This window comes from Motacilla alba, chromosome 5 (genome assembly GCF_015832195.1).
Source record: "Motacilla alba alba isolate MOTALB_02 chromosome 5, Motacilla_alba_V1.0_pri, whole genome shotgun sequence".
In the NCBI taxonomy this organism is placed as follows: domain Eukaryota; kingdom Metazoa; phylum Chordata; class Aves; order Passeriformes; family Motacillidae; genus Motacilla; species Motacilla alba.
The window spans coordinates 37,769,197-37,789,030 of NC_052020.1; the positions used below are offsets into that span (position 1 = coordinate 37,769,197).

General features: G+C 49.3%; 1 long non-coding RNA gene across 3 annotated transcripts; it reads right to left on the reverse strand.

The window, feature by feature from the left end:
• Window positions 1–329: 329 nt before the first annotated feature.
• On the reverse strand, window positions 330–19,758 carry LOC119701623. 3 transcript variants are annotated; one of them, XR_005257106.1, is made up of 5 exons: window positions 19,633–19,758; window positions 5,606–5,881; window positions 4,681–4,822; window positions 2,378–2,469; window positions 330–1,602 (listed from the first exon to the last, which is right to left on the reverse strand). It is a non-coding gene; the product is annotated as an uncharacterized LOC119701623 (long non-coding RNA). The 3 variants fall into 3 exon arrangements; XR_005257105.1 differs by having other exon boundaries at window positions 4,974–5,881; XR_005257107.1 differs by lacking the exon at window positions 19,633–19,758 and adding an exon at window positions 13,135–13,361 and having other exon boundaries at window positions 4,974–5,881.
• Between the last annotated feature and the right edge of the window lie 76 nt (window positions 19,759–19,834).

The window sequence follows — 19,834 nt, forward strand, 5'->3', positions numbered from 1 at the left end:
TAGGGATTTTTTTTTACCATTAAACTCAGTGTTCTGGAAAAGAACCCAAGTTAATTTAGAGAAAATACTCAGCCTGTTTTCTGTCTTTCTGTTATGATTCAATATGAAAAGGATATTGTAAGTGCATATTCCGCTGAATATGCGGTTTGGCAGCGAGCGGCTATTCAGCTGCCCTGCTTCTGCCTCAGAGTTTGTTCAGGTCATAAACGAGACATATAAGCATTTGAGTTAAGATTTATAGTTACATTAACTGTATCAGAAGCTTTTTGTACTTAATATAAAACACACTGCAGGAGCTCAACATTGCTTTATTCCACAATACACTCAATACTAGACATGTTACCTGCTGTAATTACTGACATTAATAGCCTCAGGAATAATGGAAAGTGAGTTAAACACCAGTGTGGTAGATGTAAATGGGGCTTTATAGTACATGTCATTTGGAAATATTGCATGAGTCATTAACTTTGTACTTAATATTTCTTCATTTAGTAATTAAGCAATAACCCAGCAAAACAATGTCCTCACTTTAACACATAGGTCAGATTTTGTTATAAAATCAGAAAAGTGGTTGCCAAGGATTTAATTTAAATCCTATGAAAGATTCAACTCAGTCCTGACACAGCAAAATTGAACCTCTTACAGACAATTTTTAGGAGAAAGTGGGGACCAGGATTTGTACAGCCCCCTCCAACACCTCGGAGTGAGTCATGCAAGGTTTTAACCAGCATTGCAAAGGATAATTTTCTCCTGGAAAGGAGGCTGAAGTCACCAGCAGCTCAGGCAGGAAATTTAATGTATATGTCTTGAAGCCACCCAATATTTGCTGATTTGGACATGTTATTTTTACCCAAGCTTCCTCAAATTTTAATTTTATAAGTAATCGACTTTAGAAACTCCCACTTTCTTCATTGCTTGTTCATTTGCAAATAGATGTCCATTCCAAGCCTTTGCACAGAAGCAGCCCACTGCTGCTTCACAAAAGTCTTGAAAGACTGGGAAATTACAAGAGTGGGGTTTCTCAAGCAAATAATATCTCCAGAATGAAGATGCTGTCTGAAATGTTTAAGATGATGATTATACTTGTAGTGGATACTTTTCTCTGCAGTCTTCTACATCTGTGTATTGATTAAGCTAACACCCGTGTGCACACAGTAAACATATTAACATTCAGATGATCCTTTTTTAGCTTGATGCTAATAATATGTTAAGGCGAACAAAGAAGAAAATAGAACCCATATTTACCTATAACCTTGGTCTATTTTGAGATCCCAAGGCTTTTATGTTCATAATAAAAACACCAATAAATCCTCATCTCTTTGCTTTTTAAGCCTGACAGATAGTCTTTGAAGCACTATTGCATTTATTTCTTCCAACCAGATGTGCAATTTATGTTTTATTTGAAAGCAAACCTTAGCATTATAGAAGACACTTGTGCTAAAGTAATAACACAAATATATTTTCCATCACTGGGTAAAACCTTCTCAGAAAAGTCTCCAGTCCCTCTGCCATATCCCAGTGCCTTGCTGATATTCTTGGAACAGCTTGGAAGATACTGGTAAGTCACATCATTCATTTCACAGAGATCTCAATGGAGTCTGTCTGAAAACAGAAATAATACAGTAGGTTTCAGCAGGGAGACATCTAAGCCCCCAGCGTGCATTTGCAAGGAGAATGTTTAAATGCTAGTTTTGAAAAAAACCTGCAATTTATTTCCTTAAAAAGTACTCCAAGAATCTCATGTGTGACTTCTTCCAATTTTGCAAGAAACTTAATGCCTTTGTGTACACTGGAAATATGCAAACGGGATATTTATTTTTTTGTTTTCTTGCATCTTTATGTACTGTGGACCTCCTCATACAGTACAGAAATGAAAAGTAAACACTTGAGGGATTTTGAACAGTTCACCTGTGTTTCCTGTAACAGAAAATATGCAGAACAACACTGGTGGGTAACTCACTGGCCCTTCCAGGTCTCTTACAGCTGGTGAAGGTGACCGAGCAAGGGCTCCTGATGCTGATGTCTGTTGTTCCTTCCTAGGGTCAGCTACTCATACAGTTCCAGCTCACACAAGTGAATGCCCCTTCACCATCACTGGGAATCGCTCCAACAGCAGAGTTTCCCTCCACTCTCTGAATGGTGTAGCAGATGCCTTGAGGCTCTCAGACACGGGAAGCTGTGTGCCTTGCCAGGCTAGAGACACTGACAGCTGTGCTTCCTGCATATGGTGCTGCCACCCATCTGCCACAAGCCTGCAGGAGTTTACTGGCTGGGAAAAGTGATTAGTGTTGCCTGAGGAAAAAATTCTAATCAGAAGTGGGAAGGAGTTATAAATATTTACCCCTGCACCTAGAAGTAGACATGCAGCATTACTCACCTCAGAGGGACGCAGCAGTCCAAGAGGTAAAACAGGAGGCTGAGCGGTGGCTGTCTTCTCTATGGATGGGTCCACGTGGACTTTTGGGCTTCCTGAATGAACATGGTGGTAACAGTAAGGTAAATGCCCTTCCAAAGGCAGTCCCCCTCATTATTCATTCTTTATTTCCCCTGTGTTTTCTAACCTGGAGTAGGGTTAGTCTGTGCCATTTTCAGTACCTTCAATTTACTTTCCCTAGGGATGAACTGTGGAACCCAAGTGATAAGTCACCCTCCCACTCTTGACTCCCCATAATGTTATTATTGATAATTGTTTCTACTGCAGGAGAATCATTAGGTAGGATCATGCCCAGTTGTGCACACAGTTGTACTAAATATAGAGGAAAATATAGAGATATTTCACAAAATACTACAGTCCTACATAAGGTGTGTATGTTGTGTGGTAATTAGAGTTACTGTCCTCTTGGTGGCAGAATGAAGTCTATAAAAACAGCATAGTGAGAAACCAAAGGATCACAGTAATTTGTGTTAATTTTACCTTCTGATCGATTTGAAAACTATTTATGACACAGATAAATGGCAGCAGCAGAAATGCTGCCCTGGGAGCAGTTCGGATGTACACTAATTGCAAACAGCTCTGCACATTCATTGCACATCGTATGGCTCCTCCTAGTGAAACCCTGCAGAAACAGCTGTGGACTGATTTTCCTCCCTTCCAGTATTCCCATCACATCCTGAAGTGCAGTTACTTACAGGACAAAGCAGCAGGGGGGTGCTGGGACATTGAGGGTGGGGGTAAGAGAGTACTATTGAATAATTTGCAGTTTTACTTCATAAAGAAAATTCTGCCTTCAGATGCCTGTGTTTGGCTGCGGCTGGCTTCTGTGGCTTCTTTGCATGTACGTGTTTGCCAGCTACCAACTGGACTTTCATAAATCAAATAGCTGTGTCAAGGAACTTCAGAGTGAAAGCATGAGCTGTGAGAGTTCGAGCTTACAAGACAGTTGTCATCTGTTATACAGTATAAATCCTCTTTCATACTTTTTGGTAGCTCCTGCCCTCTCTGGAACATACAGCAGGTGAATCGTAAGGCAAAACTTGGTGCTACAGCTTCTAAAATATTGCACTTTGCATTCATACAGAAAAAAGAAATCTTTTATCCGAGTTACTTAATTTATTTATCATTATATTTGGATATTCCATTTGGGTAGTAAATATATTTTTGCAGTTCTGCCAGTTTTATTGTAATGATAATTTCATGCTTAAGTCTTAAATATATGTCAACAGCAAAAACAGAAAATAAGGTCATAGTGAGACAAGACTCATTGTCAATTATGTTAAAATGGAAGGAAACAAGCAAAGGATTTGGTAGAAATAATAAGAATTCATATAGTAAAATTTCTGCAACTTTTCATCTGGAAAATTTTGAAATCTTGAATTAATTACAGGAGATGAAAAAAGTTTTACCTCTGAAAGGTGGTGATTAATATAAGCTTTAAAATGTTCCCCCAAAGTCCGTAGGAGGCATTTTCTTACAATACATTTGTAGGGAAAAAAATCATCCTCCAAGGCACATCCTTAATAAGCTTCCTCATAGTTTGCTCAGTCCTCTTTTATGTGCCATGCTTGGTTCCATCAGGTACTTGGGGGCATGGAAAAAGAGATATTTGGGAAGGAAAGGTGCTGCAGTTTAGAAGAAAATGGGCAGAATTCCTTACACACAGGATACATTTTATAGCAAAATTTACTCCTGTCCTGAAGCAGGGAGAAAAAGCTGTGACTAGCTCTGTGACTAGCTCTCCCCTGTATCCTAAATCTGACAGCATATCTTTCCACAGCTAGTAAGCTGGAAGCTGCAAAAAATCAAAAGGTCTGCAGGCACAATGCTCACACAGTAAGAACCTAAAGCTAATGTCACTCCCACTGGGAGGGAATAGTTTGCAGGGGCACAGAGATCAGGACTACACCAATTATCTATTAATGTTTCAGAAACAGATCCTGAAATAATTAATAAATTAAAACCTGGGCTAGAGTTGACCCTGAGGACTTCCCTGCATCCTTGTCTGACTTTGAGTCTCATCACTGCTATTTCATTGTATTACCTGTGATGGATGCAAAACTCCAAATGATGAACAGTTGTTCTTCCCTTACAAATAGGTATAAATCTGTTATAGAAATCCTCCTGGATATTTCTCCACTTTCTTGAAATTACTCTCTAAACACAGCTGCCTCACAGTCATGGTAAACATTCTTCACAAAGGCCAGTTTGCTCTACAGGCCCCAAGGAATGTGACAGCTTGATACCTGGATAAGCCTGGGCTCAGTTTCTGTTTCCACAGAAAAGCTGAAGTCTCCAGTGGATGTTGGTAAACAAACCCTGGAGCCATTACTTGATAGGGATCATAAGCTGTTACTCAGCACCTTGCAATATGGAGTTGGATGTGACCTAAATGAAAGAGAATAAAAAATCAGAAAAGTGTTTCAGAAATGCCTGAGATGAGTCATTGCACACAGAGCAAGCTGGTACTGAGGTGCTGTGCCCCGCTATTCAGCTGTTAACCCAAACTGAGCACCATGCACCAGGCTGAAGTACTCACACAAGCATTGCAGCTGCTGGTAGGCACAAAACCTCTTCCTCAATGTCCACACATGTCCAGATTTAAGTGCAGGAACAGAAGGAAGGGTAAAGCAGGGAGAGTGGGAGAGATTGTAATCCACCCCTGTTATCAAATATAGGGACTTCTTGTCTAGAAGATGAAATCGTTTTAATCTTTGGTTTCTGAAAGCAGAGGCTAGGTAGATTCATGTTAGAAGCAGCATGCACAAAAGTCAGTACTGCTATCCATTAGATAACTATATTTAAAAGTGTTTAGTTGTCCATTGCATTGAAGGGTTTATGTCTTCCCAGGAGTTCAATGCTAGAACTAGAAATGATATTTTGTAGCTCAAGGTCTTAAAGCAAACACCACCTGGTAAAAAAAAAAAAAATCAAACTGGGGAGGAGCCAGCTCTCTCTGAACTTGCTGCTGCTTTCTGGGAGCTTCTGTTTATTATTGTGGTGGGAAGGCCACACAGGGAGTGTTGGAAAAGACACAGGTAAAAAGCTATTGTTGCTGTTGTTGTAGGACCAATTCCATCTCCCTGAGTAAGACTGGGTGAAATTCACTGATGAATAAGATACTACTTGCTCTGGCACATGATGGTAGAAATAAGCCCAGAAAGAACATACCTGGAAACCTGGGCTTGGCTGTGCTAGTGTTAGGCACCATGTGTGAAATGCCAGGCATGCCAATGCCAGACAGCTTCTACACTCACTTGGCATGCAGGGAAGGCTGCCTTCTGCCCACAGCTGGGCACAGCATATCACCTTGGTGGCTTTAACACACTAGCTTGTCTTAGAGGACTTGTTCTTTCCATGCACTGTGATCAACTTGAAGGGAATGTTGCCCCAGGGATCAGCAGAAAGGTTTTCAGGCTTGCATCTTTGCAGGGAGACAAATGTGACCTGAAGAAAGATCAGAAAAAAAAACAGAGATTGCTTAAGTGCTTCACAAGGGGACTCATTGGGTCTCAGGAATGACTTCCACAGTGTTGAAGTGCTGGTAAAGTAAAAATGGGCCTCAAGGACAGAGACTATTAGCAGAGAAGCCCTTGTTTGGTTGTAGGTGATCTCATTCAAGTGCAATATTGATACTAGAGAAAAAGGGAAATCAAAAAGTTAAAATGATAATCCTGGGACTGGCAGAGGGAAGAATGAAAAAAGAGAAACCTGCTGTCAGCGAGAGCTAACCGTTCCTTGAGAGTGTATTGATCTTGTTTCCTTTGGTCTTGTGTTACAGCAAATAAGGGAATCATCCCCACCACTATCAACACAGTGTTTGCCTTCTTTCAAGCAGATGGCACCATAAGCCAGATGAATAAGGCTTGAATCTGTCTTTAATAACTTACTAGTTATTCTCAAATATTGTGTGGTTGACTCCGGCATACAAAGAAGTCATAAACAATGCCCTTATCCCAGTATTTCCTCCATGGTCCGAGGGTAGATAGGACAGGAGTGAGTGAGAGAGAACCCTCTGGTATATGAATGCTCTCTGCACTACAGTGCCTGCAGCCTTGCCATGGCCCACCAGAAAGCCACAGTCTCATTCTCTGTCACTGCAATGTCCCACCTCAAATGATGCAGATTAATTTAATCACACAGAGGCCTGAAATACTTTCCAAGGGAAAAAAAAGCAAACAAAACAGTTTCTGTCAGTGAAATGAAAGTGGAAAATTCCCAGCACAGTTATACTCAGAGACTTTCCTCCACCCCAGCTATTCACCAAGCAAGGGTTATTCCAACCACAGCTCAGAGCAACCTGAGAGCAGCTGCTGAGATGCTTCTCAACTTTGAATGAGAAGCCGCACTCTAAGAGGATGGCTGGCAGACAGAAGAGAGAAGGCGATAGCTGTGGCTGCGGGAGCTGAAGGGATCTGGCGCTGCTGCAGCCGCCTCCCGGCAATGGGATCACCCTTTGTCCCGGCTCTGGGCGGGACCCAGAGGCTGCCTGGTGGCCAAAGGCTTGCAGCATCATGGTTTGGATGGGGCAGGCGCACTGACCGTAATCAATTGCCTGGAGACGGTGCTTCCATTATCTCTTTCCCTCTCCCCTAGGGATGCTTTCCCAAGACCCGTGAAAAAAACCCACGGCAGCTGGGGGTCACACCTCCAGTCCGGGACGGCCGCGGGGCACCGAGGCCCGACCCTGAGCCCCTTCTGGGGTCTCCTGTGTCAGAGGCACACACGGGACGTTTTGGAGGGTGGTGGCTGCTCCCAGAGAGATCTCTGATAAACAGGAAGGGACAAGTATTGCTACAAATCGCTAATCACTCCCAATATCAGCCTAGAAAGGGAATAAAACTAAATTTCCATAAGGAACAAAGAGGTACATGCATCCCCTTCCTGCAAATTCAGACAGCCCCGAGGACCGCGGGTGCCGGCAGAGCCATTTCTCTCGCAGACCACATTTTCCTACCGTGCAATGTGTAGAAATATTCTAGAAGAAGCACAATAGCCTCTCCAGGCACGCAACACCTCGGCAAACCGGCGGAGCGGAGCTGCCCCTGCAGCCGGCGCGGAGCAGGGGCAGCTCCCCCCGCCGGGCCCGGCAGCCGCCGCCCACTCCTGCACGGACTGCGGCTCTTGACGGGAGAAGTGTCACTCTCCAGACTCAAGAAAATATGTTTCTCTCTCCCTCTCTGTCCACATTATCGCACCCCCACCCCTTTCCCATCTGCCTCAAAAGTTCAAGGAGAGATGGAAAAAACAGGCAGAAGTGCCTACGTTTGCCACGTTTGCCTCTGACGCCAGAAGGGATTTAGGGATATTACCAGCAGCTTGTTTAGAGAGTCCAAAAGCATACCAAGAGCAAAATAAACGAACAGGAAAAAACACGTTGGGTTTAACAGCACAGTCGGGGAGCATCAGTTCGGGAGCCGGGGCAAAGGCTGCTCTGGTTGCTCCGGTAAATTTCCCGGCAAAGGAATCACATCGGGCTCTCAGAAAAACATCCCGGTTCGTGTAAAACACAACTAATGCTGGAAACACCTACACACATACACGTGTGTTTATACACATAACTCTTTCTCATTTATATACGCCACTATTTGTGGATAGTGCAATGGGAAAGGGCTGTCGCACACCGACGGGAAAGAAAGCGGGGACATTTCTCGTCCCGGAGGCTCTCTCTGCTCCCCGGCAGCCGGGGCTTGGGCTCTCCTCTCCCGCGGAGCCGAGCTCCGCGCAGCACCCGCGCCATGGTGCGCGGTGCCAGGGCAGAACGCTCCCGATGCCTCACCCCCGCTGCTCCTCTCTTTCCGAGGGATGCTCCAGCTGGAGGTGAGGGATGGGGTGCACAACGTGAGACTATCCAGGGTACAGCTTTCCTTTCAAAAAGCTGGCTCCTCCGAAGCGATAAAACCCCGAGCGATAGCGAATTTTACCCCGTTCACAGCCGATGTTGCTTCACCGCGTCCCCTTCCCCCGGGTGCGGGTCGCAAAAAGCAGGAGCTGCGTCCCCCGGGACTGGGAGAAGGAAAATAGCAGCTGTAGAAACGGGGCACAAGGGACAGGCTCACGCAGTTTTCGTGTGATCGCCTTGAGCTGGCGTTGGCGGGTGTCACCTGGGGAGGTTGGAAAATGATTGATGGTCGTGCGGGGAAGAGCCCGCGGGGTCCTTCAGTGTCACTGCGGGAGTGCGACTTCACCGCACAGCCGCGCCCTTGGAGCAAGCGCCATTCACTCCCTGCGCTCGGCTTTCCCCCGCCGATCCACAAGTACAGAGCCAAGAGCCTGTAAATTCCTTTCCCCACTGCCAATGAATTTGCACATCCTGACAGCCTAGCACCTGTCCCTTGACCCATCGAGTGGCCACTTGCATGCGTATAGCCAAATAAATGCACCCAAAGAAGACGAAATGCACAGGAAAATACAAACTGTGCATTCAAGGAAAATACAAACTGGGCAGTATGAGCACAAAAACTAAATCTGACTTTTTAAAAAAGCAGTCCTGAAAGACAAACGAAAAATATTTTTTTATAATTTAAATTACATATTCCCAATGTAATTGCACCTATTTCTCTCTATTTTTTTTTTTCCTCCGAAGAGAATGCTCAGATCTGTTTGCAAATACGAAACTGTATTTTATGCATGTGGACATAGAAATACTGGTAATAGGCAGAGAAATTTTAAACTTGAAGAAAACATCCACAAGTTTTTTAAAAGAAAGTTGTACAGTTATTAATATAAGAAGCTGGTCTTGATGGCATTTTTTGTACCTTCTAAGTTGCTGTAACTGCGCAAATACAAAATTATTATAAATTTGCAATACCAATACATGAATAATTCAACTGCAATTATTTAATTCTTTTAAACTAATTTTTCCATTGAGAACATTGCAAATATTTGGTTTTGCAACTATATTTAGCAGGAGTGGAATTTATAATACATAAATTATTTTCTTTTTATAGTCACAATTTACTAGTGGAAGGTATAGGTTAAAAATCACAAGGTAGAAAAGGTACTTTATTCAAATCACATGGAAATCCCCACCTTCATCCTAAATTGTGTGCATACAAAGAACAAACAAATCCTTCAAATCTGCAGAACAACTGGATGTTATTTTTTTTTCCCTAAGTGACATTTTATCTCATTATAAGTGGAGGGTGTTTGTATATATGTGAAGAGGGAGACAGAAACCATGTGGCTCATACCGTGCTATCCAGAGACTTAAGAGGCTGCTCACAGAACTCTGGATGAAGTAAGAGAGACGTCGGACAAAGATCTGCATGCTTTGACAATGAAGCTGAGATGAATTTCCCAAACTGCTGAGTGGTTGCTGAGTTCATAGATATGGTAACCAATCAATGAATCTGCACCCAAGGCCCACCTTGGCCACTCCATGCTGCTCCTGCAAAGTGACCGGCAGCAGGTAAAGGGTCACTCGCCTGGGTTAGGCCTTGGTTCCAGGTCTCGATCTGGGAAGCCAAGAGAATTTCGGTAGATATCGCACAGACCTGGAGGGGGAGCTTCCAGCTCATCCTCCTGCCGAGGACACCGGTGATTTCCCTGATATAGGGTAAGCATCGACCTTTACCACGGATAGAAGCCTGGTCCAAGGCTGTAGAAAGTCACCATGCAGCATCCCCAGCAGAGCTACATGGGGTCCTTCACAGCAGTTACTCTTGGACCTCTTGCCAGCAAACTTTCTCTGGAGGCATCGGCATCACCCTTTTCTCCATCACACCCATCTCCTACAAGCATTTAGGTCACAAGTATATAGGTCTCCTACAAGCAGCAGGAAAAAGCCTCCCTTCCCACAGCCCTTATGTTTCCCTCCCCCGTTGCTGAACGGGGGGATATTATGTGCTCAGAGATGAACTGAAACGCCCAAAGACAAATGTCCCACACGGGGATATTTCAAATCTCATCACTGGTGAGGAGGAAAATTGCCAAGAGAAACACTAATAAGACTAAGGCACTGGCAGGGGCAGGCGGTCAGCAGCAGGGCCTGTGACATGGTCCCTGTGCCAGGGCCAAGTCTGTGACACTGGAATCTCCCGATGGAGCCTGAGCCGCGGCTAAGAGCAGACCCCGCGGAGACCCCCATGGCTGCTGAGGCTCTGCTTCGGTGCTCAGCACAGTGCTGTATGCAGCAAAATCCCCTCACCTTCTTCCCACCGGCTTCACGGCTGAAAGCAATCCAGGGCAGCGTGTGAGGATCGGCTTCTTGCACACCGGGTGAAAGAACCCTTTTGGGGACAACACACAGACCGTAAAGGCCGTATCCAGCTCTCCAGCCTGGGAGTTCCCCCCATCGGGACTCAGTTGCCAGGAGCGGGGCGCTTCTGCAGCCCCGGCCGTGGTCCTGCTGCGCCTTTTTCCTGGGCGGTAGCCGGGATCTGGGTTTGGAACGGCTGCAGGGGGGGACAAGACATCGACCCGACAGCCACCCGTCTTCCTTATCCTCCGGGCTGCACGCATCCCTCGGGGCTGGATGGAGGTCCCGGCAGGGAGATACCCTTGTGGGACACCTACCGCCTCTGGGACAAGGACACCAGCGTGCGCATGAAAAGGGGTATGCGGGCAGAGTCAGGGCACGGCGGGGAAGCCGACATGCCCCTCGGCAGCGCGACTGGCGCCGCATCGTCCCTGGGTTACTCGTTATCGCTGCTCTTGGCAGAGAACTCGTGGAGAAGTCTCTCTGAAATGTCATTTTCTGACTCTGCCAAAATCCCGAGGGGAAAAAAATCCTCCGCGACGAAGGCCATCTGCCCTTCCCGGAAGGCGAGTCCCGTTTAGTCAGGCAGTGGCGAGGGGCAACAATCTTCTCGCAAGAGCGTTCTTCTCCAAAGGGGAAAAAAAAATGTATTTCCAGCATTATTCTGCGTTAAATATTGAGGCGCCTCAACTGTGCAAATGAACTGGGTGGGGGGGGGTATTAATATTTATTAATACCCTCTTTGTATTACACTGCAGCTGCAGAAGAGAACCGTTTTTCAAACGAAACCTAGGCAGCGAAAACCGGCCCCGTGCCCTGCTGGCCCGGGCGCAGCGGCTGCTCGGCGGCCGCGGGCTGCTCTGGCTCGTCCCGCCGGGCCCCGCCGCCCCCGGGCTGTGCCGCCGAGGAGCTTCTGGCGGAGGAGCGGCGGCGCGGGCTGCTGGGGATTGCTGCAATACGGCACTTGCGTGGTTTGCAGCAGTGGTGGTGGGATAACACTTTCATTTCCACGCGTGGTATAAGCGGGTAGAGCTCGACCCCGGATCCGCCGTGTAAAAAAAAAACCTACTGAGTTTCATCGCAAAAGCTTTGAGCCGGAGAGGAAGAAACTTTCGTTTACTTCATGAAACTCCGCCACTGATAGTGAATTCCGCTCCCGGTTACGTCTTTGGTATTTCATGTCGCAAGTAATTTGTTTTCAAGCGCATCAAACTGCAACACCTCTGGGGACACTGAAGCCCCCCGAGGACCCACGCAAGGCAGGAGGGGATGGGACAGGGAGTAAGGACAGCTTGGTTCTCTTCTCTCTTATCCTGTTGTTGTTGTTGTGGGGGGGATGTGTGGCGGGGGTCGTTCCCGTTTTATTATCTCAACGAAAGAAAACCCTCAGGGCGGTAATGACTGAGTTTTCTACAGGCAGTAAAACATTAAAACGGCCACAAACCTTTCAGCATAGATCAAAAAGCTAGTTTCTCTTTCTCCTTCTCTTCTCTTCTCTTCTCTTCTCTTCTCTTCTCTTCTCTTCTCTTCTCTTCTCTTCTCTTCTCTTCTCTTCTCTTCTCATTTCTCTTCTCTCTCTCATTTCCTACTCTATCAGAGAAAAAAACCCAAACACCTGGGTGTTTTGCGACTATGTTTTGCAGGAGAAGTATGGTTTTGAAGGAAAACGCTGCCCTTTTTCACCCACACGGACTGCTGTGACCTGTGCGCTGCATGACATAGATGTTCCCACCTGCAGAAGAACCCCAGGTCTCGGGGTCCAGAGCAACAGGGCATCAACGAGCCTAATGCATAGGAGGAAGGAATCCGTGTACACATTTTTGGATAAAGTGTTTTTGCACAAGCAAAGCTGTAGGAACTGGAAACCCTTAAAGATAAAGGACCGAGAAAAAGAAAAGAGGTCCTTCCAAGCCTGGTCAGGAAGGATCGTCACCGGCCTTAGGTCCCAAAACCAAATATTTAGGGGGTCGGGTTAACCGTGGGAAAGGATTAGTGGACACTGATTCAAACAAGAACACTTCCTCCCCGGCGGAGCCAGCTCCGTGCCGGTGCTCGCCGTCCCTCTCCCCAGCCTCGCTCCTCTCCCCTTCGGCCTCGCTCCGTGGGACTGTACAGCCGCAGCGAAGGAGAACCTCCCCGCCAGCCAAGGCCTCCCCCACCAAAGAGACGAGGGAGAGAACAATTAATCTCCCACTGTAGGACATTCGTCATTATAAATCGTCAAGTGAAGTGTGTAGGGGAGGTCCCCAGAGCTGCACTTGGCTTACAGCTGCCTTTAGTAACAGCACAGCCAGGAGATAAACCGGCATTGATTCAAGTCGCCGGCAGGAGAGTCCCTAAGTTCCCCGTATCCTTAGGCGTGCTGGGCTCTGTCGGCACAAGCGGGAGCTGGCAGCCGGTCGCCCACGCTCTGCCTGACCCCGTCCCCGGTACCGAGCGGGGACATCACCAGCGACCCCCGAAACCCTTCCTGCTGTAAGCGGACGGTGCTGCCCCTCACCTTTGCCGGCTGCGTCTCCCGGGTTCCCCCGGGAAGGGCTCCGTCACTCTCACTGCCGTGGTACAGAGGAGCGAACCTGCATCAGTCCGTGATCTCAAACGACAGTCACGAAGAAAAACAGCGCCTTTCCAAGTCAGACTTGCTGCTGTGCGTCCAGGAAGACGACAGAGCTACCAGGACTCTCAAACGCGGAATTCTGGTTACATGAAGCAGCTCGAAAATGCAATTATTCCTGTAGGTGGCACTGGTACTAGATGTTGTAGAAGTGGAGGCAGAAACGGAGAAAATTGCCTAGGAATTCCCAATTGGTTCCTATAATTTAAGGCAGAACAATAGAGTTATCTTTTTTTTTTTTTTTAAATTTACTATAAATTAATGTAACATGTGACAAATGAAAACTCGATTTCTTTTTTAGAACAAAATATGCTTTTAAAATCTAGCCCTCTATAGCTTAATGGTCTGGTCCACGAGAATTGTCTGTTCCCCTATATGTCATTAAACAAATCCTAGTGCAAATAGAAATTAACTCAACACGGCTCGTTCAAGTCAAATGCTTGCACCAGGAAAGCCCTAATGAGACACTGTCTGGTTTCCAGAAGGGTTGCTAAGTACGATTGGCGGCAAAGTTATTAAATCTGTCCAAGCAGCTAACACATCATTAAGACACCCCACCTAACCGTCCCGACCTCGATCTGAATATTCAAGAGAGGGTGAAAGGGATAAGACAGTGGCACCGATGCCATAGACCAGGTGGAGAGGAACTGGGAACTGGGAGAGGAACTGCCGGGGAGAGGAACTGGGACAGCCCCGGGTCTCGGCGGCGGCGGGAGGCGAGGAGGGGTTTGTCGGGGAAACTTGGTCCGCGGGGACTGCCTTAACCCCCGGCCTTTCTCCCGGTTTAGCGGTACTGTGCATTTATTTCACCTGTTCACCCTCCTTCAGCGTGTTCCAGTGAAGGGCGCGCACATGCCTTCCCTGCAGAGGGTCTGTACGGACCCGAGACGGCGGGCTCAACCCCGACACTGTAACCGGGTCTGGCCGTCTCCTCCTTTCTCCTGAGAATGGGTCAAACGCCAGTAGTCACTCTTCACGGCTTGTCTGAGTTTCTACAGACCCTGCCCTTCTCCCACCAGGCCGGGGGACGGCTCCCCGCGGTGTCGTAGGGACTGAGAGCCCCGGCCGGGCCAGGGAACCAGCCAGCCGGGAGCCAGCCGGCTCCGAGCGGCGGGACAAGCTGCTTGAGAACGAACGAGGGGCTCCGGTCCAACCCCCGACACAGCCCGACACCGAGTGGGCATTTCTGACCACTGAAGCTGAACTTCCCTGCTTCTGCACGCCAGGGAGGACAGCTTTGCCAGAGGTTTGCGTCCTTATCCCAAAAGCAGGACACCTAAAAGCCTTGTGTCTCTCTTTCTTGCTATGTTTCGTTTTCTTCAGGTTTTGGGTCTGCGACAACCGAAGTAACTCCAAGACCCGATTGTATTTTGCCCATCACTACTTCATAAATATGCAGGAAATGTCCAGACACGGCTCGTTTGTATCTGATGAAACTTTGTTAAACAAAATTTCATCCTGTTATATTTCCATTCTCTGTCTTGTCCCTGGCATTAAAATAATTTCTTAAAATTGAAATCACGCACTCTCACACAACACAGCTCCCTCTCTACCTGCCAGCTTGTGTGGGCTTCAGAGCTGTTGCGTGTATTTCCGTGCATGTTTGAGTACTACGTTAATTAAATTAGGGTAAAAATACTCTCCCCTCCGGAATCACAGTGAATGAATGTGGGCAGTGTATGCAAACACAAATGTATAAGCCGGTGGTTTTTAGCGAGCTAAAATAAGGTAGCAAGCTGTAACAAGAAATGCAACATCTACCAACGACGGATCAGCAACTTGTGCCAGGATCATTCTCAAAACGCACTTTGGGGAAACGTGGAAAACAAGGCAGCCCCTTTAGGAGGGCGGGGGCCGGGGGTCGCCAAGGGGTTAGGGAACTGTTGGGGGGCAGCGGTCCCTCTCTGCAGCGGTGCCTCTCTGCAGCCCGCCGGCTGGAAAGGACGTCTCCCTGTGAAAATCCCCCTTCTCTGTCGCACAAGCATTTGCCGGTGCATGTGCTCTTGTCCCAGGCTACGAGGGGGGCGGTCAGCACACCCGGGAGCTGGGGGTCAGGCCGGGTATTTTCAGGCTCGCAGGCTCGGAGGGGGAGCGTGAGCGGCGAGGTCAGCCAGGATGGCGAGCGGCCCCGCACCCTCTCCCTCTGCCTGCTAAGGCACGCTGCCCTCGCTAACCTACTGCGCTCAGCTATTTTGTGGCGTAAGGAAATGCACATGGCAGCCAGTGATGCGTGGAGGCCCCTTCATCGTTTGGTTCCTCGCAGAAAACGGGAATGATCCCCGGAGATTCCGTGGGATTTTATACGCTCAAGTGTAGGAATAGCTCTGTGCGAAATGAAAGCCCCGTTTCAAAGCTCCGTGGGTCTCATCTCTCTCAATTTCACACACCACCTTCCCTCCGGGTTGGGTCACCTCCGGACATAACTCGAGGCTCTCGCTGGGTTGTCGCTAACCTTCCACCTGCCTCTGCCCGCTTTTCCCTACCTGCCCTTCAGAGGCGTCCACAATCTCCTCCGACACCCACACCGCGCTATCCCCTCACCCCTGCTCCGGCTCCAAGATGTTCTTAGCCCACCAAACTGTCTGCCTCCCTTCCGGGGGAGGATTTCGCGGCTTTGAGCCGCATGGCAGGAGCTGGGGGCGGGGAAGACAGGGCAGCTGCGACAGTCCCTCCGGCCGCCGCGCCACGTCCGCCCCTCAGACCTTCCCCACGCCACCTCGGGAAATACAGCCACCCGACTGCATACACGGCCGGGGGAGCTGTGTGCTTTGGGAAGGATCAGGGGGCCTTCTGCTTACGAAATACATCACTATGTGGGCATCCTTCTGCCTTAATAGCCCCTCAGTAGCCCACTCCCCTCGAGGAAGGTGACGAGGTTATCCTTCCTCCCTTAAAAAAAAAATCAATAAAAATCTGCAGCTTCAAAGAGGGGCTGGGGGCGGGGGGAGCATGCCGAGTTGGATTTGTCTGGTTTCTTCCTACAAAGGGAGAGCAGAGGCATCTGGGGAGCAGAGTGAGGCACAGCAAGGCCTCAGAAGGCGGCTCTAAGAGGAAGGTGTAGGACGCGCCGAGGTGAGCACAGCGGCGCAACGGAGCCCTGCCGGAGCGGCGGAAAACCTCGGCGTCGGGACTCTGCTTTCAGCCGCGGGAGGTTGGGCGCTGTCTGGAGGCCTGCCCGGTCCCGGAGAGCGCCGGAGAAGGCCTTCGTGGGCGAGGGCAGCCAGGGACGGCCAGCCGCCGCCTCGCCGCTCCCGATCGTGCACCGGGGCTGCTGCAGCCGTACGCGCGATTGGCAGCTCACGCCGAGTCTGTCTTGTGGAGGAGAGAGGGTGAGGGAGCAGAGTTTGAGAGAACGAGAGGAAGGGGAGAGCCTCTGGCTCCCCTCTGCGACGCAGCAGTGTCGGGAGAAGGCAGACAAGGGCAGCGACTCCCGAGGGACACCAGCTGCCGGTACCCGCGGCTGCGGCCGCTCTGCGCGGGACGGCACCGCTCAGGCACTCTCTCGGCACGGAGGGAAAGGAATGGGAGGGCAAGCCCGACTCCTGTCTGGCACTGGCTCGAGTCTCTCGCAGCTTCCCCCCCGTTTTGCTCTGTCAGGCCGGGGGACCCTGCGGTGAGGGCGCGAGTGCGTGCCGGGGCAGCCACCGGCTTCTCAGGGCGAGCCCCCTGGCCGGGCACGCGTGTCCTTCCCCGGTTAGAAAAGCCCCGACCCCGCGCCCCCCGCCCTCCCCTCCCTGCTGCCTTTCCCCTCCGATTCTACAATGATTTCCTACCTGAAAAAAATAATCTTTTTGCCAGGCAGGTCAGAAGCGATCGACAGTCTGATGTATATTATGTTTTCATATTCCTCTCGTCTCCCCCTGCCCTCTACCGACTCACTGTAGATCTGACCTTTGGTATTTCAGCCCACACTCAGCAGTTGAATGGAAACAAGTTGAGCACGTTCACTTCTGATAAACATTATCCTTAAACCACTAGAGACCCGAGCAGAGTAAACGAGCTTTTCCGACAGGACCACATCAGGAACACACATTGAGAAGGGAAAGAAACAAAATATCCAGGAGATCAGAGGCGGGCTCGAGGGTGGAGGGGTGGGAGAGGGAAGGAGGGGGAACAGACAGGTTGGAGGACACGGCTGAGGGGGAAGAGAGGGACCAATTGTGAACACAATAGACACAGATGGGAAGAGAAGCTGCCCGGGCAGCGTGGGAGAGCAGCGCAGGGTCACGCCCGAGCATCCCAGCAACCCTGAGGGAGCTTTAGAGGCGCCGAGCGGGTCCAGGAGCGGCGGGGTCGGGCTCACACCACCCGTGCGCCCGGAGATGCTCCCCGGCCACACGGCACGGGACCGCGCTAAAGCTGCGGGAGTCCCGCGTGTTCAGGGGGGCCGGGGCCGCCAACAGCCCAGGCCCCGTCGGGCTGGGGAGACACGCTGTGGGGCGAGCAGCCTTGTTGGGGATCCCGACAAGAAACTCCACTTCCACAAGAAATATCCTGTTAAAACTGATCGGAAGTTTTACGGATTCTCACCTCCTTTCACTGCTTAATTACAGAAATAACTTAATTAAGGCTGGATCCAGGTCCCACTAGTTCAATGCCTTTTGCCTTAAAAATAGCCAAAGGAGGTCAGTTCACAACACAGAAAGGGATTCTGGCTTCAGCAAACGCCTGCTGGTACCACTGCCTGCGCAAAATGCCAGCGCTTTCGGACAGTGGCATTTGCGCGGGTGTGAAGAGCGCTCCCCTTATCAGAGATAATTCTATCTAGGTTGAAGAAGCACCATAATTTACAGGGACGATATTCTGAAAGAGCAACTGGTACTTTTGAGGTAACCACAAAACTGCCATAGAAAAGTTCCTGTTGTAGTGGTTTAGTTTTGTTAGGGTTTTCTTTTCTTTGGGTTTGGTTTTGTTGATTTTTTTTGGTAGTGTATATTTTTGTTGTCTTGTTGTCGTTGTGGGTTTGTTTTGTTTTGTGGGTTTTTTTGGTTTTTTTTGGTTTGTTTTTTTTTTTTTTTTTTTTTTTAATTCCTGTGGAGAAAACAAGTATCCGCCGATAATTCGATCAAATGGAAGTACCTGCAAAACAGCCATGATCACCTTCTTTTCACCACAAAACGTTTACGAAATGCCGCTAATTTCTGGAAGATCTCCTGCAACATCTTATTTCTTCACAGTTAGGAATGTTCATTGCGATAGGTGCAGGATCTGAAATATCACTCTTTTTTTTTCCTAAAAATATCTTACATTGCAATTAAAATAATATCGAGACAATGTTTATGCACACCAGCGACATAAATTTTGTGGTTTACTTGGTGACATTTTGTGCACTAGGATCACTCCCTTATTTCTTTTCACGTTTTATTTAATTTACAGAGTCTGTACCTTTCACACTCTATTGGGAAAAAAAAAACAAAAACCAATAAACGTCAGGGAAGAATCTCAGGAGATTAATACAGAAAAAAACCAAAAAACCAAAAAAAAACCAAAAAGAAAACAAAAAAATAAATCCAAACCCAAGACAAATCCTTAGCTGGAGCTGAGAGCCCATGATCTCTGTGTGCAACACGATGTAACGTAGGACATAAGACGCACACACACAAGATCAGCTCAGGATCCGTACACCGCCAAACCAAATATTTCTTCCACATACACGCCGTGACCCACACATTCTTTAATTCCTACCAGCTTTCTCTGTATTTCTTTTGATTGCTAATATGTATCAGTGCCTTTTATAAAGCTGAAGTCAGCTGCGAGGCATTGGCATTTTACGGTTCAGCGTTGTGCAGCATTAGTGTGGGGATGAAAACAAAACCGGGGCCGGTCTGCGCTGGGCAGCGAGCGCCAGCATCCCGGTGCCGGTGTGCGGTGGCCGGGGAACGCAGCATCCCGGTGCCAGGCGCTGCAAGCCCCGTCCCGTCTCCTCCCGAGGCGAGGGAAATTGCAGCTCGTTTCCTGACCGGTTGGTGATTTTCACCAAAAATGACGCAACTCTCATCGCTCACGGTCTTCTCGTTCACCGCCCGCGAAACATTCGTTAGCGAAAAGGTGCTTTATTAGAAAGAAGCGATCAAACCCACGAAGAACCTCTCTCGCGCTCCGCAAACTCAACGCGGGCAAACCGTGTGTGTGTGTGTCAAGACAAGGCTCTGCTTCATTCGGGGAAAGGGGGAGCCGCTCTGCCAGGCTCGAAGCCCCCTCTCCGGCCGCTCAGCCCGGGAAAAGGGCCAGAAAGGGCGGCGCCGCGTTGCCCGCCGACCGTGCCCCGGCCCCGCGGAGCTGCCTGCCCAGGCCCCGGCCCCCGCCGGCCGAGCCGTGCCCTGCCACGGCGCCGGCCCCGCTCCGCACGGCCCCGACGCCGGCGGCGCTTCCCGCGCAACTCACCGCCGCAGGTGCGGAGCCGCCGTCCCGGCGCGGCGGGCCCGGGTGCCGAGCGCGCTGCGCGGCGCTGCGCGGAGCGGAAGGGCCGCGGCCGCCGCGCTGTCCGTCATCTCCCCTGGCCACTGGGAGGAAGGCTGGGCGCTGGGGCCGCCCCAGGGGCGGGCTCGGGGGGGCGGTGGGCCGCGGGCCCGGCCCAGCCCGGCCC